Raw genomic sequence first — 27,812 nt, forward strand, 5'->3', positions numbered from 1 at the left:
TACCACTCTAATTTAATTTATAAACATACTCTGAACTTCCTAAACACAAATCTAATAAATACATGAAAAAATATACTAATTGTATTGAATTGAAAAATCTGGCCAACTAAATCAAAATTTCAACAAATCTTGTCTAGTTGAACAGTGGAGTAGGGCGTACTTGTATTTAGCACTTAGAAACACTTGGTCTGTGAAGGATCTCATGTGTAGACTAGCTGAAAAAAAATCCTAGAAGGCAATGGCAAGACCATTTCCATATTGTAGCCAGGGGTGGGCTACTGCCCGGACTGGGAGGGAGGGAGATGCAGTGGGGTAGCAAAAATGGAGCTCCATCCCAGAGCATCCAATTTGCACTGAAAGATGATGAAAGAAAATGCAGGGCGTCCTGCATAAACAACGCCCACAGTGTGGTAGTAAAAAGTTTGATAGCCCTTCACTGATTGTAGCCCTCCACCCCCGCAAAAAACCCCACTTTATGAATCTACCTATGTTGTCATCAGGAATAAAATTCAACTCAAGGATTTGATTACCGGTACATTATTGCCTTCCCGTTCTTTGAAGATTTTTCTGAATTCTGATTATTTTATTTATTTATTTATTTATTTTATTTTATTTATCATACAAATATGGTATTGTATTGTAGTATGTTTAACATAATATAAGTATAAAGTAGAGATAGAAAAGATAAAGAGACATTAGGACAGGAACGGTAGGCACTTATGCACTCTTAGAAAAGGGGAGAAGTCTATTGTAGATAATGTAAGGTTGAAGATTTTGGGATTGGGGGAAGAAATAACAGAGTCCGGTAGTGAATTCCAGGCCACTCTATTGCTGAAATTGTATTTTCTGCAGTCTAGTTTGGAGCGATTTACATTTAGTTTGTATCTATTGCATGCTCCTGCGTTGTTGTTGTTAAAGGTGAAGTAGTTGCCAACGGAGTACATTGTGATGTATGATTTTATGAGCAACAGTTAAATCAGTTCGGAGGCGGCATATTCCTTTCAAATGATGATACCAAAAATGGACTGTATATTCACTAATTAACTCTATGCATACATTTACTTCCTCTGGCTCTGATTTGGCAATTGAAGTCAATAAAGAGAATGTTTAGCATTATATTTGATAAGTTGACTGCAACATTTATATAAAGAATTTGGTTTTGCATGGGTTTTATTGTATATTGTGAGATTATGAGCATCTCTATTGGGTTGGCAGTATTACAGGATCGATATGACATTAATAATCCTGTGGAATAGACAGTCACCTTGTACAAATATGATAGGTCCCACAAAATAATTTATATATGAAAATATTTTTGTACTGCTTTAAAATGAGCACATTATGTCCCATTTATATGCCAGTGTCAAATGAGATAACAATGAGTTTCCTCCCATTTATCTTAATATATCAACTGTGCGTTGGTGCTTTTTGAAAGAAAAAGAGATAGAAACATAGAAACATAGAAGTCTGACGGCAGAAAAAGACCTCATGGTCCATCTAGTCTGCCCTTATACTATTTTCTGTATTTTATCTTAGGATGGATATATGTTTATCCCAGGCATGTTTAAATTCAGTTACTGTGGATTTATCTACCACGTCTGCTGGAAGTTTGTTCCAAGGATCTACTACTCTTTCAGTAAAATGAGATGAATTGAGGAATCTGCCACATATAATATAGATCCTGGACCAGGGAAGAGGAGGGAAAGATAAGGGAAGTGAGCTACTGCTTTATAGATTAGCTTCTTTGTCCTTCGTATGCACAGGAATCTGTTCCCCAAATATTGCTTCTTTTGTTTTTCATAGCAATACCAGTAATGCAATTATATTTCTTGAGCATCATACAATTCTCAATAATAAATTCTTTGAATTTAGTTAACCTGGTTTTCTGGTATCTTCAGTATTGAAGATGTTGATAATATCTTGTCTTCATTCTCACAGTGGATCTACTTCCTATCTATTGTCTTTCTACCCAGACATGAATGGAAGAAAGCTCCATTTTTCAGATGAGAGACCTGCCTCTGAGCACACTTATTTTGGAATGGACCTACACCTGCTTTTAACATTGTTGTTGTCCTCTACCAACAATTTGTAATACATTAAGGCCAATGTTGCAAATACAGAACTAAAGAATTCACATGCCTTCTGTGGAACTAGAGGGTTATTAGAACTAGAAGGAAGTTTAAGCAGATTCTGTGACATTCGTACTCTAAGAGCAAACAGAATATATTGTAATTTCTAGGGTTCCTAATACTAAAAAGCCCAGGAAGTTTATGGAACTCCCTCAATGTGCTAAAGTTTCTTAGCTCACAGCATTTCAAGGAATTGGATTTAAAAATTGGTTCTGTGACTTTTCTCTGAAAGTGTGATCTGTATGACGGTAAGACATAGAATGGAGTTCCATATAATACACATGTCTTAAAGAACCCACAGTTATTCATTATTGGACTTCTAGACCATTCAGAAGCCGTGATTCTCAGCCATTTTATGATGGCGTAGAAATCAAGCAAGAGCCAAGGATAAATGCACGTAAGAGAGGGGGAGGATAGGAGAAATGTGGAAGATTTTTTTGAGAAATAACTCTTGAAACAATATCCTGTAAAATCTTAACAGGAAAACTGATAAACAAAATAATGTGTTTATGGAAAAAAACCTCCTTATGTTTGGTTCCAAAAAATAGTGCTTTCTATGATAGGAACATGAGAACTGTGGGAGAACTCATTTTTCTTCACTGTTAATATCTTTTTCACTGCTGTGATTAGTTGATGAAATAACATCGATGAGCTATAAGTTGGCATGGAAGGTGCTGTAATACTTGTAGTTTGGAGTTGAAACTCTCATTGTTAAAGGAGACAATCACACCTTGACTTTTAGATATGCTCACAAATACATGCATAGCATTTTTGGTTAATCGTTACAATATTGCTAATGTTTTTTTCTGTTCCAGCAATGGAAAATCCTGAAGTGCTTGTAGGCAGCTGCAGTACTCAGGATGATGAACATTTATACAGTGTAAAACATCATCAATGTGCCAGCTTCTGGAAGATCAGTTAAGAAGAAAACTTAATTTTTTCTTTATGAATCCCTGTGAAAAATTCTGGGCCGAGGAAGGAAACCGTGGAAGCTGGGCATACAAATTGTGAAAATAGCTATGGTCACTATCCAGGTGAGATACACAGCTGCAGTACAATTATTACTTACACATTTTTAGCTACTGCTATATAAATTCAAGAAATTATAACCAGTTGAGTGACAACCTCTGATTTACTGCTTCTTTAGAGACTTGTGTTTTTAGAACCATCTGTACGGTTGGTATTTGAAACTTTCAGACCTTAATACAGGCAGTCCTCGACTTATAACCATTTGTTTAGTAACTGTCTAAAGTTACAAGGGCTTGGTCATATGATTAGAATTTGGGCGCTTGACAGCCAGCATATACTAATGATGGTTGCAGCATCCTAGAAACATGTGACCTGCATTTGCAATCTTCCCAGTTGGCTTCCAACAAGCAAAGTCAATAGGGAAAGCTGGATTTATTTAGCAACCACATAATTCAATCAATTACTGCAGTGATTCATTTAAAAACCATGCGCCCCCCCCCCCCCCCCACATATTTAAAAATAAAATCAGGTACAACTCATGTAATAATTGCCTTGCTTAGCAATAGAAATGTTGGTCATAATTGTGATTGTAAATCAAGGACCATCTGTAAGTATTGAAATGACCTGTGTTCTTACACACTGAATATTTTGGAAGAAAATATTTTTGTCAAGTATTTAGTATTGACAAATTTAATAATATTATATGTATCTTCATCATATGTTCTTCATCTGTGTTGCAAAAGAACTTTCATAAGTGTCAGCTAACATAGCTATCTCGTTTAGGAATTATAGAACTTTTAGTCCAAATATTTGATGGATGCTGGATTGGGGTAATGAACAGAATAGGCTATTAGTCAAGTGGAGAGAATGAACAATATCAAGATTATAGTTGCAGTTTCATTTCATTATTATATATGTCACTCTTCAGCCTTCTACTAATTAAATGCTCATTGTTCACCAACTATAAGGAAATCTGTGTGTTCAGAATATAGTATGAAAATGTCCAATATGAACTATACTAATATTATATTATGTTTTTATTAGCAAAACAGATCCAAGATCAAAAAGAATAAAATAGTCATGATATTGAACTGGGCTAAATTATAAGTGTAACATAGTTACATAAATATAGGAGGAGTCTTTGACCACTGAATGAAAATAAAAGTTGTAAATCGGAGGGATGGTACCCAGCTCTTTTTTCCTATATGTTCAATTCCTGATTTATTTACCTTTCATACTCTCAGGGTAAAATGAAACTACCAAGAGAATGAGTAGGGAATGGTGGTAGAACTACTGTATTTTCCGGAATATACAGATAAGAGGCACCCTTTTCCTCCCTAAAAGAGGCTGAACATTTGGGTGTGACTTATACTTTGAATGTTACTTTTTCAAAGTTTTTTCCCCAGCCCTAGCAAGGTGCTGACAATCTTCTCTGCTTCCTATGCCCTCCGAAGAAGGTTTTTTCCAGCCCTAAGTCTTTGCAGGCTTGCTTTCATTCCTACCCCCTCTGAAAAAGGCTTTTTCAGCCCTAACCAGAGGATAAAATAATGTGTTCGAGCTGAACTGACTAAGAACACTAACCAGATGAATACCTGATAGGTAGATTCCCCCCCTCTATTTTACTCCCCTGAAACTAAGGTGCGTCTTATACTCCAGTGTGTCTTATACTCTGAAAGATACGGTAGCTACGAATGCTCCATCAATTAAAAAAATTAATGTACTTGTGGTCAGAATGGACTTTTTGAGTATTTTAGCTGAAGAATTCCCTTTCTATTGATATTTTCAGCTTGTAGTTTTTGGTTTAAGCAATCAAATGGTGGTTACATTTAAAGAAGAAAACACGGTATCCTTTAAGCATCTATTCCTGAAAGGCTATATGGACAGCATGGATGACACCTATGCAGTGTACACGCAAACAGAGGTCTATGACCAGATCTCTTTCGCAATAAACCAGGTAATATTTATCTATCTATCTATCTATCCATCCATCCATCCATCCATCCATCCATCCATCCATCCATCTATCTATCTATCGGCTGTATATTCCAGCATAAGTCTGGAATGACTCAAGCAATTTTAAACAAACTTGCTACACATATGATTTACCCTCTGGAAACAAATACTGTGGGAGTAAGACACCCTAGTACCCCTTAGTGTGTGTGTGTGTTCCAGCATAACTCTGAAACATCTGGGCCATTAATGAGAGCGAGTGCAGCGTCCTAGAGTGGGCATTGTCTATGATTCACTTCTGTCACAGCTTCCTCTAGAAAGCCAGCCATGACATTTGCCCTCCACTGGGCCAATGGGAAAGCACTTGACAGAAGGTGGGCCAAAGTGCCATGATTGTAGAAAGGGTGGGAAAGAGGAGTGCGTTGGAGGGGGGAGGGACAGGGCAGGGGTGATGGGCATGGGGGTAGGGGGAAGAAAGGCCCCTCTCAATGACTCCCTGTTAGAGGCAGACGACACCCCCTGGTGGATTTTGGGCAAAGTGCCAAGATTGTAGAAAGAGCGGAAAGAAGATCACATGGGAAGGGGAGGGCAGGGGTGATAGGCATGGGAGTAGGGGGCAAAAGACCCTTCTCTTTTTTTTTTTTCAAATATTTTTTTTTTATTAATTTTCTTTAAAAAGACAGACAGACTTACAAACATTTAACATAAAATGTAGGGATGTATCATCCCTGCTTTTCTCAAAAGTATAAATGCAGATACAGAAAAAGGAATACATGATTAAATACATAATTCAATGCTGCTAATACAAAAAATGTCTAATGAAAAAAAATGTCTAATGAAAAAAAAATTTTATTTTAAAAATTTATATCATAAAAAAAAAAATTCTAACTAGTTTCAAGTCAAACAATCTTAAAAATTCTATTCTATATATATAGACTAAATCTATTGTTAATCTCAATAAAAAAAGAGAATGTTTTGAACAAAAATATCTATACTTATTATTGATCTTCTATTTTTATTTTTTTCTTATCTATCCATTCATAAACGTTGTTCCATGTTTCATAGAATTTAGTTTCTTCTTGGTCGTTCAAGCGTCTTGTCATCATGTCCATTTCCGCGCAGTCTAATATTTTTGCAATAACTCCCTCCTCTTTGGGGATATCTTCCCCTTTCCAATTCTGCGCGTAAACAATTCTTGCCGCTGTAAAAATGTGTATAATTAAATACAAAATTTCTTTTTTATAGTTTTGGTTAGTAATTCCTAATAAACAAAACTCCGGGGTGAAATCTATTCTCTGCTTCGTAATCTCTTTTGTCATTTTCTCTATCATTTTCCAGTATATTTTGTCTTTATTACATGTCCACCATTGGTGGTAGTAGGATCCTATTTCTTTCTTACATTTCCAACATAAAGGTGATGTTTTTGGGAACATTTTTGCTATTCTACTTGGTGGGAGATGCCATCTATAAAACATTTTAATTTGGTTCTCTTTCAAAGAAACTGACTTTGTCATCCTCCAATTACACATCCAAACTTTCTCCCATGTATCTAAATCTATTTCTTTACCTATATTTCTGCACCACTGTATCATACTATCTTTTAATGTTAACTCAATGTTCTTGTGGGTAATCAGATATTTATATATTTTCCCAATTACCTTGTTTTGATTTTTAGTAATTAAATCGCTTAACAAGTTTTTGCTTTTATTAAATATGTAAAATGTACTATCTTTCTGATATCTAGATCTAATCTGTGCATAATGCCACCAGTCAATTTGTATCCCTTCATCTTGTAATTTCATTCTAGTTTTTAATTTCATTTGATTGTCTAACAAGTCTTTATATCTTATTTTTCTTGTATCTTTAATACCCTGTGGTGTATTATTGCATCCAGTGGGGTAACCCAATCTGGGATTGTTAAAAAGTGGTTTTTCTTTATGTCTTTCCATACATCAAATAAATATTTTCTCAATGTGTGTCTTTTAAAATAAGAATGGTTTTTATCTTTATCATACCAAACAAATGCATGCCAGCCAAGCATAAGATCATGTCCTTCTAATTTTAATGTTCTCGTATCCTCTAAAGTTATCCAATTTTTGATCCATGTTAGGGCGGCTGCCTGGTAATATAGTTTCCAGTTGGGGAGGGCAAAACCCCCCCTCTCTTTTATATCTTCTAACATATTTATCTTAATTCTTGCCTTTTTCCCTTGCCATAAAATTTTTTTAACCACATTTGTTAAGGTTTTGAAAAAATTTGCCCCTGGATTTATTGGGATCACTTGAAATAAAAATAATACCTTAGGTAAAATATTCATCTTAATTGTGGCAATTCTTCCCAGAAAAGATACTTTTAAATTATTCCATATTTCCAAATCCTTTTTAATTTCATTAATTAATTTTATGTAATTATCATTCTTTAATGTTATTGTTTTGGCTGTTAGCCATATTCCTAGATACTTTACTTTTTTAGCTATTTGTATTCCAGTAATACATTCTAAATTGCTTTCTTGTAATTTGTTCATGTTTTTAGTTATAAATTTTGTTTTATTTTTGTTTATTTTCAGACCTGCTACCTTACCATATTGTTCTATTGTCTGGATTAATCTCGGTGCTGTAACTATCGGATCTTCCATTATGAAGGTCAGATCATCTGCAAAAGCCTGGACTTTATATGTCTCTTTTCCAACTGTTAAACCTTTTATCTTTGAGTCTGCTCTTATTTTTATTAATAGTGTTTCTAAAGTCATGATAAAGAGAAGAGGTGAAATAGGACATCCTTGGCGAACTCCTTTATTTATTTTAAACACTTCCAGCTGCTCATTGTTTAATATAATTTTTGTTGTTTGTTCAGAATATATAGCATCTATTAAATTAACAAATTTGGGGCCAAATCTCATTCTATTTAATTGCATCTTTATAAATGTCCAATTCACGTTGTCAAAAGCTTTTTGGGCATCTAGAAACATTAAAGATAATGTTTTGTCTGAATATTGCTCATAATACTCTAATACATTAATAATTGTTCTAAGGTTGTTTTTAATTTGTCTGCCTGGGAGAAAACCATTTTGATCTGGATGGATTTTACTATTTATTACGGTTTTCAACCTTTCTGCATATATTGCTATAAATATTTTATAATCTACATTCAGTAAAGATATTGGTCTATAATTTTTAATTTTTTCTTTTGCTGTGTCTGGTTTATGAATTAAAGTTATCAATGATTCCAACCAAGATTTAGGAATTTTACCATCTACTCTACATTCATTAAAAATTTGCAACATATTATTTCTTAATATTTCATTTTCTATTTTATACCACTCTGCTGGAATTGCATCTGGCCCTGTGGCTTTGTTGTTTTTCTGCTTCTTAATAATTGTAAGGAGTTCTTCCATTGTTATAGGACTGTCCATCTTCTCTTGTTGCTCTTCTGTTATTTGTGGTAACTCTGAATTTTCTAAATATTTAAATACTACGTCTTCTTCAATATTGTCATCTTTGTACAATTCTTTAAAGAATTTTTGAACTATGTTTGCTTTTCCCTCTGAGTCATATTTTATTGTTCCATCTTTGTCTTCTAAATGTCTAATTAATTTAGATTGTCTCTGTTTTCTCAATTTATATGCTAACCATCTACCTGGTTTGTTAGCATGTTCAAAGTATTGTTGCTTAGCTCTTTTTATTTTTTCCAATATCTGATTTTGGTCTTGCAGTCTAATTTTATGTTTAATTAAATTTATTTTTTTCCCCAAATCTTTATTTTTCATATTTTGTTGTGATAAAAATTCTAATTGTTTTAATTCATCTATTAATTGTTCATATTTTCTTTTCTTTTCTTTGTTATATTTTGCTGTGTATGATATTGTTAATCCTCTTATGTATGCTTTAGTTGCATCCCATATGTTTTGTGGAGTGGTGTCTGTATTTTTATTAATTTCAAAAAATATTTTTAATTCCTTTTCAATCCATTCTTTATATTCTTTCTCTTTTAAAATGTTTCTATTCATTTGCCAATTGTAGTGTTTTTTGATATTTCTCATATAAACTATGACTGGGTTGTGATCCGCCCAAGTGTTGACATCTATTTCCACCTCTTGTATATATTCTGCTGTTATTTTGGGTGCCCACACCATATCTATTCTAGTCCAAATTTTGTGGGGGTTAGAGTAAAAAGTATATTGCCTTCTATGTGGATGTCTCTACCTCCATATATCATTCAATAATAATTCTGCTTTCATTTTTTGAAAAGTGGAGGGTAGTAAATTCTTTTTTTTCTTTTTACTACTTTTCTTCTCTCCCGAATGGTCTAATTGCCTATTTGTTATAGCATTAAAATCTCCAATAATTAACATATTTTCCAAATTTAACTCTATAATTTTTTGATGTAACTTTTCATAAAACATAATTTGATCATCATTTGGGGCATATATAGAAACAATAACTAGGGGTTTAGGTTCAATATCAACCTGGACAATCAAAATTCTACCTTCATTATCACTAAATAATTGTTTGGAATTTATAGAACTCTCAACATACATTGCCACTCCTCTTTTCCTTTGGTCTGCTAATGCAGCATACATATTTCCAATTTTTTTGTTTAACAATAAATTCCGATTACTTTTTTTTATATGTACTTCTTGAAGAATCACAATTTGAGCCTTTTGGTTCTTGATTTTGGAAAACATTTGTTTTCTTTTCTTTGGTTCATTAAGTCCATTGATATTTACAGAGAAGATTTTTAGATCTCTCGATGCAGTCATTTATTGTATTTCTTGGTTTCCCGCTGAGGTTGCTTTCTTCTAGCCCCTTGGTCCTGCTCCTCCACTTGTGTGAGTGCCCCCATAGCTTCCGCCTGCATTGCTTCCAATTCTTTTGTTAGTTGTTCCATTTCGCTTATTCCACTATTTTCATAAAAGTCTCTTGCTTGGTCCAAGTTCTCCAACTTATATCTTGTTGATTTCCATGTCAATGATAGTCCTTGTGGGATAAGCCAGCGAAACGTTATATTTTCTTTAATCAGAAGTTTGGTCAAGAAATGATAGTCTCTTCTAGTCTCTCGAACACTGAACCTAAACTAAGCTTGAAAAAGCCAAGTCATTATATGTAAACAGAAATGAATGGAAGGAAAATCACATTGGTTTCCTATACCATAGAGCTTGCATTGGCTCTAATGAGGCAAGAGATGCAGACCTTTTAATTCCATAGTAACCTCATGAGATAAAGGTAACACAGGCAATTGGCCCATAAAAATGAGGTTTTCTATGACTGAATCCATTTCACCGAGTTTTATTTGAAGCTTAGTCTTTGTAATTCTATTCATGAGATCAATAAATCTGAAAAGCAGTATGTTCCATCACAGACATTCTCTTGCGTCTCCAATTAGTTCAGTTTTAATTATCAGGCAGCTCCATTAACTGGTTGTACCTTGTCGCTTAGTTCTTACAGCTGCGTGCTAATTTGGTTGGAAATCACGCCTACGAAAAGAAAGGATCTGGCAATATGTCAGTACTTCTACAAGAGAGGAATTATCAGCCCTGGAAATGACACTTTCGATATTGACCCAGAAATTGAAACTGGTGATATACTGAACTACTCAAATCAGATAGATTGTTTCTGTGTGTGAGAGAGAAGAATGAGAGTGGGGTGGGCAGAGGTCAGAAAGAAAGACAACTTGAGCAAAGTCATAGTGTTTAAAAGCAAACACATAGTAATTTCCAGTATCATTACAATATAATGGGTAGACACTTCAGATGTTTTATTTGTACGGGAAGAAATTCAACTACTGCAGATAGTCCTCACTTAGCAATTGCTTCATTCAGTAACAGTTCAGAGTTACAACAACAGTGAAAAGGTATATTTAAGACCAATCCCTGAACTTGCAGCTATTGCAACATCCATTGTCACCTTCTCAGCTTGTTTCCAACAAGCAGAATCATTGTGGAAAATGGCAGGAAGTCACAAAAGTCACACGCCATTTTGCTTAACAACCTGTCATGGGATGTTTCACTTTATGACTATATCACTTAGTAACTGTGATTAGTAAGTGAGGACTACTTGTACATTAGAGTCTTGTTTAAGTCATGAAACCTGCAGTAGTGGTGCTTCATTTAATTCCTTGCCCCATTTCACTCAAATGATGTCAGCTTCAGTCAGACCTAGTATATTCCATATAGATGTACATTGTTTATATCTATGGAGATTCTCAGTCATCCAGGTTATGGTTGTCCTGAAGGTGCTTTTTCAAGAAGTAACTGGACTTTCTGGTTTTTCTTTGAAGATGTTTTGCTTCTCATCCAATAAGCTTCTTCAACTCTGAGCTGAAGAAGCTTCATGGATGAGAAACAGAACATCTTGAAAGAAAAACCAGAAAGTCCAGGTGCCTCTTGAAAAAGCACCTTTAGGGTGTACGTGGTTTAGTTTCCAAGTGGCCTGATACCCTGCTGATAAAAATGGCTGACTCATAGCCCAGTGTGTTGACTTTATTGTATCTGAAGCAGGTTCTTCATACTGGTAATTATTGAACAGGGTTAAGGGTGCATCTACTTGCAAGATACTGTAGTATAATCAAAATTGAAGCAATTGATGTCCCTCATCCACAAAAGTGTCTTGCCAACTCAACATTGCAAACATCACCAACACTAATTGGTGATTCAGGTTCAGGGTGAACTTTACTATTAGGAAAAGTGAGGCAGTGCCCTCAGACTGTAGACATGTGATAGAAAGCATTAGTAACCTGTTGGATGACATAAATGTTTGCTGTGTGGATTATTTTGCGCTCTTACTTTTGCCCTGAAGTATTGAAGAAAATGTCACCTTACAATGCACTTACAAATCCAGTTAGTTTACCTGCCTGAGCCATTCATGTTTATGTGCTTTAGGCAAATACCGAAATATATTGGCTGACTCTACTGGCCTCTGAAACTTTGTGAATAAATTTGAGTGGACAGTCTTAACTGTTCAACATGAATATTGATTACTGAACATATAGAATTATTGGTAGTGTCTGTTATGAGAATTCAGAAGCATTGTGACTTATTTTTGGAGTTTGGAAATAGTGACATAAATAATAATCTCTTAGCGAACTAATGTAGTAAACATATGTGCACAACATTTCCAAACAATACCAAAAGCTGAATTCTGTAAGGATATCTTAGCTTAAACCTCTTGGGTATGAAAGATATTAAAGGACTGTTGAAAGATTGAGGGTCTTTTCTTGATATATGTATGCAATTACATGAACCAATGTGTAACATATACAAATAATTACAGTACAAGAACTTTCTGAATTACTGTTTCTTCATTTTATTCAGATGGAAGTAATTCATAACTGCATTGAAACATCATTCTACAGTCATAAGTAGAAGGGCCTGTAACCATAGAAATTAGGGTATTAGGGTACTGATCTGTGGATCAAGTATAAAATTTCCTTTTTGGGTTTATTTTTAACAAGCAGATATTTTCAGGGATTCTTTATCAAATAAGAAGTTCAGTAAATATATGCATTAAATTAATGAAAAAACATAGCTGCTTTTTGCTGGAGAGGCGGAGTAACGACACGGACACAAGAGCTGGATTTAAATTGGGTCATTTTTATTAACATAAATTTGCATAATTTATTCATTAAATTTGAATATATTAGCATAATCAACTATGACCCGGAAATGGACCTGCAGGGTCAAACAAATACTTCCGGGGCGGAAATGACGTTACGACAAAAACTTCCTGGGCAACTCATGGGCGTATCTCGATGCAAGTCCAGGTGAGGGAGCAGTCCATCACCTGCGACCCTGCCATGCTTTGCATGAGGGGGGTCCCACCGGCTACCCCGAACCCGGGAATTAAAGGTGCAGGACCCAAAGACAGGTTCCCCCCAGCTGCTCAGGCAGACACTCCCTCCATGAGCTTGCGGAGAACCTGTCAATCATCCCCAAAGATGCCCAAGGGAGAACGCGCGGTTGCTAAACCACCCCAATTTTCCGCCCCTAACCTGCCTACCCAAATGACCAAAGGTAAGCCAATTAACCTAATAAAATGCAAGCACCCCCTAACCGCACATCCATCTCCCCAGTGTGGAATGGGCGAAAAAACAGCTCGGCTAAAAGGCAGAGCTGCAAAAAATTCCCATTCGGTCCCCGAAGGGCGACCCCTAAGCACACTGCAAAATAGGGAGGGCGGGCGGGTGTCTGCTCGGGGCTGCAGTCCGGGCAAGAAGGCTGAGCCTCGGGCCTGCCTGCCCTTATATAGGGCAGGCAGGCCCAGCCCGGACCAATCAGCAGCCAGGCCAATACAGGCCCGAAATCCCGAGCGAAGTCTCATCTCGCGAGACTTCGCTCGGGATCCAAGATGGCGGCCGCCATGAGGGTCCGGTGTCTCCCGGTCCCTCCAGCAAAGCCTGCCTGCCGGGTAAGTCCGGCGCTGTCATTGCTGGAGAGGCGGAGTAACGACACGGACACAAGAGCTGGATTTAAATTGGGTCATTTTTATTAACATAAATTTGCATAATTTATTCATTAAATTTGAATATATTAGCATAATCAACTATGACCCGGAAATGGACCTGCAGGGTCAAACAAATACTTCCGGGGCGGAAATGACGTTACGACAAAAACTTCCTGGGCAACTCATGGGCGTATCTCGATGCAAGTCCAGGTGAGGGAGCAGTCCATCACCTGCGACCCTGCCATGCTTTGCATGAGGGGGGTCCCACCGGCTACCCCGAACCCGGGAATTAAAGGTGCAGGACCCAAAGACAGGTTCCCCCCAGCTGCTCAGGCAGACACTCCCTCCATGAGCTTGCGGAGAACCTGTCAATCATCCCCAAAGATGCCCAAGGGAGAACGCGCGGTTGCTAAACCACCCCAATTTTCCGCCCCTAACCTGCCACGGAGCGGGGGTCAGATCTCTATCTTGGCCCCCCGACTCCCCCCTCTATCTGCGCCAGCTCACGCAGAGACCGCTGCAGGTCCTGTAAGAAAATGGCGTTCCCCTGTTCTGACAGGTGAACGCCGTCGGCCCGGTAAAGCCATGGCCGGTCTATTGTGATGAGGGGATGGGCCACTACAACCCCACCTAGTTCCCTAACTGTTTTGCCTAGGGCCCTATTCACTCTACATCTTGCCCGGTGAATGGCCCTAAGGGAAGAGGCGTCCCTCCACACGATCCTAGGTAGGATCTCTGACCACACCACTTGCGTGGTGGGCCACACCTCACGAAGCCTTCGCAGGTCTTCGCGTGCCTGGATGATCAGCGCCAGGCCTCCCAGCATGCACAGGTCATTGCCTCCTAAGTGCAATACCAGCCACCTGGGTGCGGCCAAAGGACGCTGCCCACCCAAACCCACCTGGGCACGACCCCGAGGAGCCGCCCCCACCATACTGCCGGGCGCAGCCACGGAATGCTGAGCGCCCAGCAACGCCGGTAGGAGACCCTCCCACCGCAAACCTCTCCGGCCCATCCAGGCAACCTTGACCCACTGCCCCAGGGACAGTGGGTCCCGATGGCACTCCTGGCTGCTGAGCGGCCGGCCCAAAATATCATGCTGTGGCCACACAGCAGCGCCGTCGGTTTCATGTTAGCCTGGCGACCTGCAAGAGGACACACACACAGAGAGGTTACCCAGCCTGAACCCTGCCTAGGATCCTCAGTGGGCCTAACATAACCCAAATATGCCGCTGACCGCCAGCGGCCGATCTCCCGAATCCGATGGGCCGGGAAACCAGAAAGTGCCGCGCTAGTGGCGGCACCGATACGGAACAAATGCGTTCCATAACCGGCGGGATCCATGCCTACCCGGGCCATTGCCCTGGACACTAGCACCCAAAATTGGTAACGGGTCAGAGGGGTACCGTCCCAATGCCTAAACAGGTACCCTTGCCCTGACCCCCACAGACCACAATAAAGCTGTAGGGCGGCCACCGGACACACCGACTGGTCAGCGGCCGCACTAAACTGGATAACCCCTCTGTGTAGCTGATCTGTCTTAGACTGCCTCACTACAAGGGATACCCCCCCTTGTCTAAAGGCCAGATCAGCGTACTGGAAGGCCCGGAGCAGAATGTCAGCCTGAGACGACGCATGGCCTCGCTGACCCTGAGGGCCCCAAAAAACATGACACAAGTCGCTGCCCTAAAAAGACGGGCCTCGTACAATGAGGCACACAGACTGTCAAAACCCCGTTAATTAAAGACAGCTGCTCCACCGTCAGAGCCCGATGAGTGTCACCAGGGGCCCCCGCTTGCTCCCTCAGCCAGCCCTCCAGCATCTTCCGGATGCGGAAGTCACCCGAAAAATCTGCAAACCCCCCCGCCTTGGACAGAAAGGCGAGGCCGGCTAACCCGGACCGGATCATCCTAACTGACAGGCCACGCTGCCTAAGCTGGACGCAAAACCCGGCCAGGTGCTCTACAGGGACAGGCCAACTAAGTTGGTAACCCCTGCCCTGCCTGAAATCCTCAAACTCCCACCTGCACGCCGGTATGCCCTGAGGGTGCCGGGCGCTACAGACAAGGAGATCACCCGGGATGCCTCGTCTCTCCACCACTCTGGATCCCCCCCAGACTCCAGAGGTGGCCGGGGAACACTTCTGGCAACTCTCGGGCCCACGGGGCCAGGGTCCGAAACCTGGACAACTGACCACGGGACAAGGCATCAGCGACCCCGTTATCCAACCCGGGGACATGCCTAGCCAAAAACAACACGTTTAGGGACAAGGACCTGTGCACAAAATGGCGGACAAGCCGCATGACCCTGTCGCTCTTAGAGGACAGGGCATTCACCACATGGACAACCGCTAGGTTGTCACACCAAAAGTGCACAGTCTTGTCCCTAAACTGCTCCCCCCAAAGCTCTAAGGCCACTATTAAGGGGAAGAGCTCCAAGAACGTAAGGTCCTTGACTAACGAAGAGGCACTCCATTCCGGAGGCCATGCCGACCAGCACCACTGGTCACCTAACATTACCCCGAAACCGCAAGTCCCCGCGGCATCAGAACAGAGCTGCAACTCAGCTTCCAAAAGAAGCTCGTGCCTCCAGAAAGACAAACCATTAAACCTGACCAAGAAATCCCGCCACACACCGAGGTCAGCCCTGACCCCAGCGCAGAGGCGGGTACGATGATGGGGCAAACGGAGCCCCTTCATCGCGTCGTACAACCTCCTGGAAAAAGCCCTACCAGGAACAACTACCCGACATGCAAAATTAAGAATGCCTGCCAATTCCTGAAGCTGCCGTAGGGTAACCTTCCGGCAGTCCAGCACCTCATCGAGCTTTCGTCTAATCTTGAGCAACTTCTCTAGGGGCAATCTGGAAGATTGCTCCTCCGAGTCCAATTCAATACCCAGGAAGGTAATCCTGGTGGCGGGGCCTTCGGTCTTCTCAGGGGCTAAAGGCACCCCTAACTGAGCACAAAGGGCTTCGAAGTCCCGCATTAGAGCTGAACATTGCTCCGAATGCGCAGGCCCCGCCAACAAGAAGTCATCAAGGTAGTGAACGACCGAACCCAGACCACTGTGTCTCCTGAGCGCCCATTCCAAAAAGGTGCTAAAGCTCTCAAAAAGAGAGCACGAGACAGAACAACCCATAGGCAAAGCCCTGTCCACGTAATAACCACCTTCGAAATGGAAGCCCAACAGTTCAAAGTCGTCTGGATGTATGGGGAGGAGCCGGAATGCCGACTTAATGTCGCATTTACCCATAAGGGCTCCTACCCCACACTCCCTAACCATAGTCACGGCTGCATCAAAGGATGCGTACCGGACTGAACAAAGCTCGTCAGGAATGAAATCATTCACTGACTCCCCTTTAGGAAAAGACAAATGGTGAATCAACCTAAATTCACCACTCGCCTTTTTGGGGACCACACCTAAGGGAGACACACGAAGATTCGGGAAGGGCGGCTCTGGGAAGGGCCCGAGGACCCTGCCCTCGGCCACCTCCTTCCGAATCTTCTCCCTAACAATGTCCTCATGACCGACAACCGACCTAAGGTTGTCAGCCATGAAGGCCTTCCTAACACCCATATAAGGGATCCTGAATCCCTGTGAAAAACCTAGCAAGAGAGCGGCCGCTCTCGAGCGAGGGTGATAGCCACCCAACCAACCCTCAAGCACTTGCAAATTGATTGGACTGGGCCCCTTTACCCCCAGCAGGTGGGGGAGGCCTTGGGGAACCCCCGCCCTTCTTTTCCGCCCCCTTCTTGGAGCGGGGACACACGGCTGAGGAGTGGTTCCCCCCACAATTCCCGCATGCATGCCGAAACCTGCAAAAGGGACGAAAACACGCCCCTTTTGCAGCGAACTCGTGGCACGCCGGGGAGGCCCCCTTTTCCGTTCTCCCTGCCGCGGCCTTGGCCGGCGCGGGAGTCGTGGGCTCCTCCTCCATAAAGTGACCACTGTCGGTCCTTTCACATCCCTCCTTACCAGACATATGAGTGGCCCGGAACCAAAGGTCCGGGACCACCATATCCCAGGGCAAATGGGGGTCAAGGGCGATACGCATCCTAAACCCCTTATCATAATGCCTCCAGATCGTACCCCCATACTCAAAGTGGGCCCGCGCTATTATATCAATGTATTTCAGAAAAGCAGCGGCCCTGCCCGGCTGCCTCTGAATCACTACCGAAGCGAAGGTCAAAAAAGCGTACAGCCAAGAGCTGAAACACTTTGTGACCTTCGTCTTTTTCACCTTCTCCCCAGGCACTACCTCCTTGTCCTGCTTGGGGACCTCCCTATTTAAAAGGGAGAAAAGGTCCACATATTCCCCCCGCCAGATCGCTTCCTTCACTGATGGGTGGAGATGACAGCTCAATGGCGTCGAGGGCAACCCACAAGGGATGGCCCCAGGCCTGATGCTAGCAAACGGGTCCCACACCGTGGTGGCCCCCGTCCCCAAGACTCCAAGCCCCGGTGGGTACACCAAAGGGGGCGGTGGCATAATGGCCGGCGGGGGAGGGATCCAACCCCCCACCCCTGCCCCTGGTGGAAAAGTTACCCCCGGCACCCCCACCAGCGGAGCCGGTGGGGACCAAACCTGCCCACATGTGCCTGCAGATGCCCCAAGGAAGCTATTGCCACTCCCCAATGCAGGCGGGACAAACCCAGGACCCTGCACGGGAAGGAGCGATGCAGTGCCAGTGTGTGGTGCAACCTCACCTGCCCCATAAGGGGTGGAAGACATCCATGGGGGCCCCATCCTGGCTGGGCCCTGGAATGATGACCACTGCCCCGACTGGGCCGTCTGCCCGGACTGGGCCGTCTGCCCGGTATGGGCCCTCTGCCCAGGGTGGGCCAGCAGTGCGGTGTGGGCCACCTGCCCCTCCTGGGCAAGATCATCTTCGGGGTCAGAACCCCATGCAGCGGAGGCAGCCATGGGAAGCCCCTCCGGGCCTGCTCCCGACCTCCACCGCTCCAGTTCATCGAGCCGCTCCAGGACCCTGGCCCAGGAGAGAGAAGGAGACACCTCGTTTTGAGGGACTGGGGGCATAAATCCCACCCCCCCTGCCACCGGGACCACCCCCGGGGGCGCCTCTGCCGCAGCCCGAGCCCGGGCAGAAGGCCTGGCAGCCCTCCTGGGCCGCACCACAGGTTGGGCCGGAAGGGCCTGGGCTGGCCTCTTCTTAGGGGCCATGTGTCAGTTCACTTAAGTCTATTTTTACACAAGAAATAAAAGGGGGGAAGGGAACAACCCCCAAAAGAGCCTGCACACACAAGGCAAGGCCTACCTTTGCAGCAGGCCTCACCAAGGCAACCTAGGAAGTCAAACCTCCTCCCACACTAGCGGAGGCAGCAAGGCCTCACTGCCCACCGCCAGACACCTAGGCCCTTTATAGACAGGGCCGCACCCTCCCAGGTACCCCTGCCGCCAAAGGGAAGCCCCCCCAAGACCCCCGACCACCGGGGCGACTAGGGCTCCAAACCAGAGCGGAGACCAGCCGATGCTGGCTCCGCTGATTAATGCTCTCCAAAGGCCTCCTCGCCCGACTCTGGCCACTCAAAATGGCGGCCGCACACGAGGTCGCACTCAAAATGGCTGCCACGAGCAAACAAACAAGTGTCTGCTCGGGGCTGCAGTCCGGGCAAGAAGGCTGAGCCTCGGGCCTGCCTGCCCTTATATAGGGCAGGCAGGCCCAGCCCGGACCAATCAGCAGCCAGGCCAATACAGGCCCGAAATCCCGAGCGAAGTCTCATCTCGCGAGACTTCGCTCGGGATCCAAGATGGCGGCCGCCATGAGGGTCCGGTGTCTCCCGGTCCCTCCAGCAAAGCCTGCCTGCCGGGTAAGTCCGGCGCTGTCATTTCTTGCAAGTATGAAGAAAGATTTTACATCTCGTATTATTTAGATAAGACTACTAGTGACCAGATTGGATTTAATTTCCTTATTACTGATTTTCTGTCTTCCTCATCTTATTAAATATTGAGTATTTTCTATATGTCGTAAAGCATCTGTCTTCAAACAGAGTGTCTTTATGTGGAGCCAATACTACCTCTGGAAAATGGGACACTGAGGAAGACTCCTTTCAATTTCACTTTGGACTTCCAGAGGTGAGGAGAAATAAAAGTTGCTGGCATTCTTGAATATTTTTGGTAATGGTGAAATAAAGCTCCGGTCTCTGTTCTAGACTTGTAACTCTGACACTCACGTTCAAACTGAAGGCCATTAATCTCCAGACCGTTCGACAACATGAACTCCCAGACTGCTATGATTTCACACTAACAGTAAGTACGGAGGTGGAGTCCTTGGAACTTTCTGAGCTTGGTTGTTTATGTACAGATAAACTAGGAAGCAAGTAAAAAAAATTGAACTGATGAAGACTTGTAATTAGTCATTTTCTGAAGGGCAGGTTTGGGATGGGAGAAATGGGCCTAGATTGTGTCAGCTTCTTCTTAAAGTGGACTATTGCAGTATATACATTAGCAACTTAGAAGTAGAGAATAAAGTGAAATGATAACGCTGAAGCTAATCAAGAGGCAGGCACCAATGATTTATTGCTACCAGAGATTTGCCTGCCCACAGCTGCAAATACCCATTTGGTAAATCAGCTATTCTCTGTGTGTGTGTGTGTGTGTGTGTGTGTGTGTGTCCTACAATTCACATTAATTCTCGCGGTAACTCACCTACTCTTCTTTTAGTTAAGTTCAAAACATAATTCTGTATAGTATTAGCTTTTTGACAATAATATTAACAATAATATTAATACTTTTATTATGCGTGTAACTATATTGTAATTGTACATTTTAAAATTTGTTTCTATTTATTTTTGGTTGACTGTGGCTGGTGGTCAACTTGAATACTCCTCAGATGGAAAAGTGCAATAAAACCCAAATAGTGATAAGAATAGAAATATTTCTGAAACAATATTAAAAAGATGAAGACATTGGGTCATGTTCTCTTGTTAAGTTTTGTTCGAGGATTATTCAGATATAGTCTTCCTTTATTCTATTTCTCCACCTTATTTTTAAACTGCTTAGATTTGGGGGAGAATGGTACACTGACAGAACTAAACTAACTCCAAGCATTTTCTGTTTTCTACAAAATATGCTTTTTATATGCCATCACTGCTTCAAAGTTATACTTCAAGCTAACTATAAGACTTTATGGCTTTTTTGAGAAGAATAGTAGATAGATAAATAGATGGATGGATGGAAGGTAGGTAGATAGATAGATATAGATTTTGATTTTATTACCAAGCATTAGGTATAAACTATTCAGATTCTATCTGAACTAACGAGTGTTTAGAAATAAGAATAATAGCATCTTTTCTATCTCCACAATATCTACAGATACTCTTTGATAACAAAGCTCATAGTGGAAGAATTAAAATAAGCCTAGACAATGATATTGCCATCAAGGAATGTAAAGACTGGCATGTTTCTGGATCAAGTAAGCTTAAAAAACATACTTTTGTTATTACTTATTTAGTGCTTATTAGGTTTTATTGAAGGCCTAGTGATGCATGATGTTAAATATAGTATTTGCTATGATCTGTAGTAACTATATTTTTAAAAGTATGTTTGTCAACTGAGCACGCAATTTGAATATGTGTGTTACATCATTTCACCTATAGTCCTTAAAAAAGTCTCTTTCTATATGGTTAATATTTAGATTACTGGCAAAATTCAAAATTTTTCCCTACCAGTTTGGTGGGTGAGGTTTGGTGGGCGTGGCAAGGAAGGATACTGCAAAATCTTCATTCCCACCCCACTCTGGGGCCAGCCAGAGATGGTATTTGCCGGTTCTCCTTATTAGTCAAAATTTCCACTACTGGTTCTCCAGAATCTGTCAGAACCTGCTGAATTTCACTTCTGATTTACAGTATATTAGAAGGGAATTCCCCACAATGGGAAATTTGCCCCAAGTGCAAATAACTATATAACTTGAGGGAGGAGGGGTCCTCTTTAGACTACCAAAAGTGTGAAGCATTCATTCTTTTTGATGGCTTTGAATCCTTTAATTATCCACCTCTCCCTGTATTGAAAAATTAAGTAAGATGGAGGCCTCTTCTCCATTATTAGCACTCTCTCAAGGCAATTTCACGAAGAAAATTTCCCCTCAGAAACAAATGAGTATGTGTTCTATGAGTGTATCAGGTTGACTATTATGCATAGACAGGTAAATCAATCTTTTTTTCCCAGTACAGAAGAATACCCATTATATGATGATCTTTGATGGTTTTGTCATACTGACATGTCTTGCATCACTGATTCTCTGCACACGATCTGTAATTAAAGGAATTTATCTACAAAGGGTAAGCTTATGTTTGTCAGTATCTCTTAATAAATTTAATTGCAGGTTTTAAATAGCAATTTCTCTTTTCTTGCCCTCTCACGTATCCTAGGAATTTGTGACTTTTTCCAACATCACTATAAGAAAGAAGTATCTTTCTCTGATCTAGTGGAATTTGTCAATGGATGGTATATCATGATCATCGTTAGTGACCTTCTTACCATAGTTGGTTCTACATTAAAGATGGAGATACAAGCTAAGGTAAGTGACTTGAATGCTGATTAGATGGCCTGTGTTCCAGTTTTGGAAGTCCCAATTGAAATCTTATTGACCAACCTGAATTTTGTTATTTTTATAGTTCACTTGAGTCTTCAACTGGGGAAAATGGTCACATTGAGAAAACTGCTGCTCCAGAGAAGGCATTTTTCTAGCTGTATATTTTACCTATCCATGGTAATATCATTAGAAATTAGAAATGAGCAGTATCTGTGCATATCATCAAAAGTCTATTAATTTGCTGTGCAATGCATTTGTGCTCTTTGTCCACCAGGAAACAGCCCTGACATTTTTAGCCCATTTCTTTTTAATGGAATAAGGTTTACTCACCTCCCAACAACGGTCTCCTAATCTACGTAGCAGAACTTTATGTCTCCCATCTCAGTGTCAAAAGAAAAGAAAATATGGTATCCCCAAGAGTTAAAATGAATATAAAAGGTCCTTTTTTTATGGGCACCCCCCTAAAATTCCGTTAGTGTAATTTATTGATCATCATCTTAATCTTCATATAGAGTCTGACAAACTATGACGTCTGCAGTATCCTGTTAGGAACTTCCACCATGCTTGTGTGGCTTGGAGTGATCCGCTACCTCAGCTTCTTTAAGAAATATAATGTAAGGATCTTCTGGAACACTCATGCTCTTGGTATTCTTTTCTGTTATTAACTGGCAATGCTGAATGTCTTTGGAAAGTCTAATGAGCATCTCTGGGTTTTTCTTGGGCCTTGTTTTTCAGCTGCTTATTTTGACTCTCCGTGCAGCATTGCCCGATGTCATTCGATTTTGCTCCTGTGCGGCTATGATCTATCTGGGTTATTGTTTCTGTGGCTGGATTGTGCTGGGCCCATATCATGCTAAGGTACTGTGAGTTGGATGTTTGTCATCTAGATTTGTATCTGAAGGGTCTTGCGCAAATGTTAACAAAATGAGCACGCTGCCAAGATATCTGAAAGGCCAGTTTATCACTTTAGTTATGTAACTATACATGATCACCAGAATATGGAGTTGTCACGTATAGGTATATATTCTGCATTATCTGAGGCACTGATGCACATTAATAAAATATTGTAATATCCAGAGATTTTCATGGGCTGGTATTGAGTAAAACATGTAACATTTATTTGTAGTTTACTGTATTTGACCAGTATTTTTTAAACAACTTGAGCAAAAAATGGAAATAATTTTCTTTTCTTTTGTCTGTTTGTTCCTGAATATTTGTTCTCTTCTAGTTCCATACCTTGAATATGGTTTCTGAATGTCTTTTCTCTTTGATAAATGGAGATGACATGTTTGCTACTTTTGCAAAAATGCAACAGAAAAGATACCTGGTGTGGCTGTTCAGCCGGATCTACCTCTACTCCTTCATTAGCCTCTTTATCTACATGGTCCTGAGTCTCTTCATTGCCTTAATTACAGACACGTATGAAACAGTGAAGGTACATAAACAACACTATAGGATGTTACGTTTAATTTTTGAAATGTGAATTTCCAAAAGTTCTGAAATAGTTTTCTGAATATCAAATGATTTTGTTCATTTCATTAGTCTCTTGTGCAAACAGAGATATTCTACACCTTTGCAAGAATTCAGCATAACATCATGACATCGTCATACAAATGACACAGAGCTCTGATAAGTTCATATTTACTGCAAGTAAGCAAAAAAGGGCCATTTGCATGATGACATCATGATGCAGTGTCATCATTTATTCAGTCTATGTCAAACTCACAGAGTCATGTTACCGTCATATAATGTATTGCGATGTTTCCCCCCTTTGCGGAACTGGGGTGGGCTTGGCCTGCGCATAATGTATCCAAATCACAGGCCATCTGTTTGATTTATTCCATAGCTGAGTGATAAGTTTTTTGTATTTAATTTTTTTTTGTTAGCATGGTTTATCTGGTTCTAAAGAACTGAGCAAGTTCTTTAGAACAACCAAGACTGAAGTTTAAGGCTATAACCTATTGCTTAATTTTCCAACTCTAATCTGAACTACTATGCTTAATTTCCCTTGGGCAAGAGGACATGTACTATGATAACAGTTGTTTTTCCCTTCCCATTGCCTATAATATGAGGGAATCTCTTCAGAAGATAGTTTGGGTGCTCCAACTTCCTAATGTCCTCTGTAGGCCCTAAAGACAAAAAAAATATGAAAAGCCCTCAAGCACTCTTCTTGCAATACTGACATGAGAAGAACCCAGGAGCAAGACAATATTTTAAGTTAATGTTATGTTTATATTGAATTACAAGGATATTTAATTCAACACAATTCCTATGATTTTTGTTGTTTTTGATGCAAAGTTGTGTCTAATCCATCGTGACCCCATGGACAACATTCCTCCAGGCCTTCCTGTCCTCTACCATCCCCTGAAGTCCATTAAATCTCACGCTGTCTGCTTCAGTGACTCCATCCAGCCACCTCATTCTCTATCATCCCCTTATTCCTTTGCCCTCAATCTCTCCCAGCATTAGGTTCTTCTCCAGTGAGTCCTTCCTTCTCATTAGGTGGCTAAAGTATTTGAGTTTTATCTGCAGCATCTGGCCTTTTAAAGGGCAGTCAGGGTTGATATCTAGGACTGACCGATTTAATCCCCTTTCAGTCCAAGGGACTCGCAGAAGTCTTTTCCAGCACCATATTTCAAAGGCCTTGCTCCCTCTCTATTATTTTATTACTGCCTTAACAGCCGTCCGCATCCTCAGGTAGCTAACGTACGATTTGACAAAGCAGATTTGGCTCTGGTTAGCTTTCATATCGGAAGTTGAAAAAAATCTAGTGCTGTGGGAGGTTGAAAACCCATCCTGGAAGAGGGCAGAACCACATCACTTTCTTACCATTCCTGGGCAATAAAACTGAATGGATGTATCCATGTAAATCACAAGGGTCCAGAGAAGATGGCTTTGCTCTTTGATTTCAGAATTTTCCTCTTCTCTCATATGAAAATGTATAATTTGGCAGCATCATTTGGAAGACATCTGAATATTTCCTCCAAGGCTACTAGAGTCTGCCTGGAATCCTGAGTCTCAAAGTTGTGTTCCCCTGTCATTTCTACCAGGGTTTCAAGACCAATAAAATGCAGATTACAAGTCCACCCTAATTTCCCAATCTCATGTGGAAACTTGGGGGAAGGTGGATGAGAAATAGGGTTCAAGAACCTCACTTTTCTACTCATTTAATGGCTTCTAACTCACCAAGAGAAACCTGACCTTTCCTATTTTTCCTCACCCCTCTTTAAAAATTGTGTTTTTCATAGCCATATAATATCCACTGGAGTTGTACTACATAACAACTTTTTTTTTTTTAGCATTACCAGCGTGAAGGCTTTCCAGAGACAGAACTTCATTCATTCATAGCCCAGTGCAAAGACCTGCCAAACTCTGGAAGATACAGATTAGAAGAGGAGAGTCCTATAAATATTTTCTGTTGTTGTAAAAGGTTGGTGACTAAAGGCCTGGGTGACAGATGCATCATCTGACAGTTTTGTTTCTTCAATATTTAATTAAGTTGACTGCTGTGAGAATAGAAAGCAGGTTAACAGAACATCAGTCTTGAATCTAGTGAAACTGTAGGTACTTTCTCATTAGCCTAGTGACCCTACACTGTTTTGAAAGCTGCTCTGGATTCCCATGATCCCCCAATGTCATAGATAGATAGATAGATAGATAGATAGATAGATAGATAGATAGATAGATAGATAGATAGATAGATAGATACCAATTTTTCAGAATTGCAAATGGTTAAAAGTGAAAGCAATTACTGATTTATTTTAAACTTTCTGAGGTTTGAGGAATAAAGATACCAGTGAACCTTTAAAATAATGGTGCATAAAATAACTTTGGTGTCAGTTATACTTTTGTAAAGTGAGCAATTGTGATTATCCCCACTAATTCTTTGGGGTTTTTTAACAGTACGGTTTCTAACCTTGCACTTCTTATTCAGGGTGACTTATTTTTATTAAAATTATTTTCTTTAGATCAATAGATCTTGTTTGATTTATAAAATGGGACCATTTTGATTTCTTTATTATATTTTTGAGCAGCTGGATAACATCTCTGTACCTTTTTCCCTTCTTTAGGTCTTAATAAAAACATTGGCAAAAATTGCTGAAAGTAGTTGGAGATTCTGGAGCTGGACAATCATCACAGATTCAGTAAGAAATCATCAAAGAGGAAAGAAAGGAATGAAGGGAAAGAGAGACAAAAAAGAGAAAAAAGAAATAGAGGAAGAAAGAAAGAAAGAAAGAAAGAAAGAGGAGGGGGAAAAGGAAGAAAACAGAGAGAGAGAGAAGAGGAAGGAAGCACCACAAACTGTGGTTCTAGACATCGTTTCAGAAGACACTTTGAAACAACACAGCAATTTAGGGCTGGAAGACATCTAGGAGGTCATCTAGTCCAACCCCCTGCTGCAGCAGGAAAGCTTACACTGTCTGGATTATTTTGGTGCCTCTAACAGAGAGAACAATTGCCAGAAAGAAGAAGGAGTTTACTAGGACAAGGCTGCCATGCAGAGGAAGGCAGAGATAGTCCTTAACTTATGACCACAATTGAGCCCAATTGAGCGTTGTTAAGTGAGTTTCACCACATTTTATTCAATCCATGACATCTCCTGGCTCTAATAGTGATGTGCAAACTAGGGAAGTAAATCTGAAGGCATGTGGAATGTTTTAATGTACAGAAGTCAGAGTTAAATGTGTGGCAGAGCGTGAACTCTGGGTATGTTTTTTCCAAATGCAATAAGTGAGATTGAAAATGTATAGTTTCAGAAGAGGTGTGTGTGTGTGCGTGTACATGCACATACAGTACACATAGTAGATAATGTATATTTTTGTGTGCCTGTATGTAATATGTAAGTCTACATATGGCATATATACATAGGATTAAATAACATAGTTTGCATGCTCAGTAATAGTAAATAGATAGGGAAATTGTATCTCATTGAGGTGAGGAGAGGTCAGACACCCTAACCCTAACTAACCCTTGATGTTAGTGATGTCAAGTTGGCCACCCTGACTCAGTCACGTGACCACCCAGCCACCCCACCCCAGTCACATGACCACAAAGCCGCTCCCACCCAGTTATATGACCGACAAGCAACTTCTACAAATTAAGCCACGCCCACAAAATTCTCATCCAAAATTCAAAGCTTCCAAGCACTGTGTGAACACATGAATAGCATGGTCTGAGTGATCAGGGTTTGTTCCTGTTCCTTTTAATACTAAAAGGAGATGAGACCATTAGGTGAGGTCATTTGGCAAATGTAGTATAGCATTATGTGGTCCCTTGTGGGCTCTTTTCTTTCAGCTTAACCTAGAATGAAAGGAACGGAAGGCTTTCTTTGCTGGTGCCCAAATACTAGCTGTCATGGCTGTAGAACCAGGAGCCAGCCCAGAATTCTGCTTTCTAGAAAAATGACTTGGGAGGAAGGCTTCTCCTGGCATGGAGATGATGTGCTCCATTTCAGGAGGGGTGAGCAGAGCCTGGCTTCTTCCCTTTCAGACAAAGTGGCAAGGGGCTTGTGCTCCTCTCCAGCATCTTTGCTCAGCCGGGGAGGTTACTGCGTAGGAAAGCAAGCAAAGCTTCCTATCCTTGGCACGGTGTGGCTTGATGGTTTGGTAGTGCTGCAGCCTGCTTTGGACTGCCTATGCAAGGCCAGATCCATTTTGGTGGTCCATCCCAGGTACCTTACGGATACAATGGATTTCTGGTGACAGCCTGGTTTACCAGTGATCTTGTTCTCTTGGCACAATTGCTTCTGAACATTAAATGTGTGTGGGTGGC

At 41.2% G+C, this 27,812-nt stretch overlaps 1 pseudogene; it reads left to right on the plus strand.

Annotated features, from left to right (window-relative positions):
* The first annotated feature begins 2,777 nt into the window (after positions 1 to 2,777).
* On the plus strand, positions 2,778 to 27,812 carry LOC139155354 (mucolipin-3-like; annotated as a pseudogene).

This window comes from Erythrolamprus reginae, unplaced genomic scaffold, assembly GCF_031021105.1.
Source record: "Erythrolamprus reginae isolate rEryReg1 unplaced genomic scaffold, rEryReg1.hap1 H_12, whole genome shotgun sequence".
Classification (NCBI taxonomy): domain Eukaryota; kingdom Metazoa; phylum Chordata; class Lepidosauria; order Squamata; family Dipsadidae; genus Erythrolamprus; species Erythrolamprus reginae.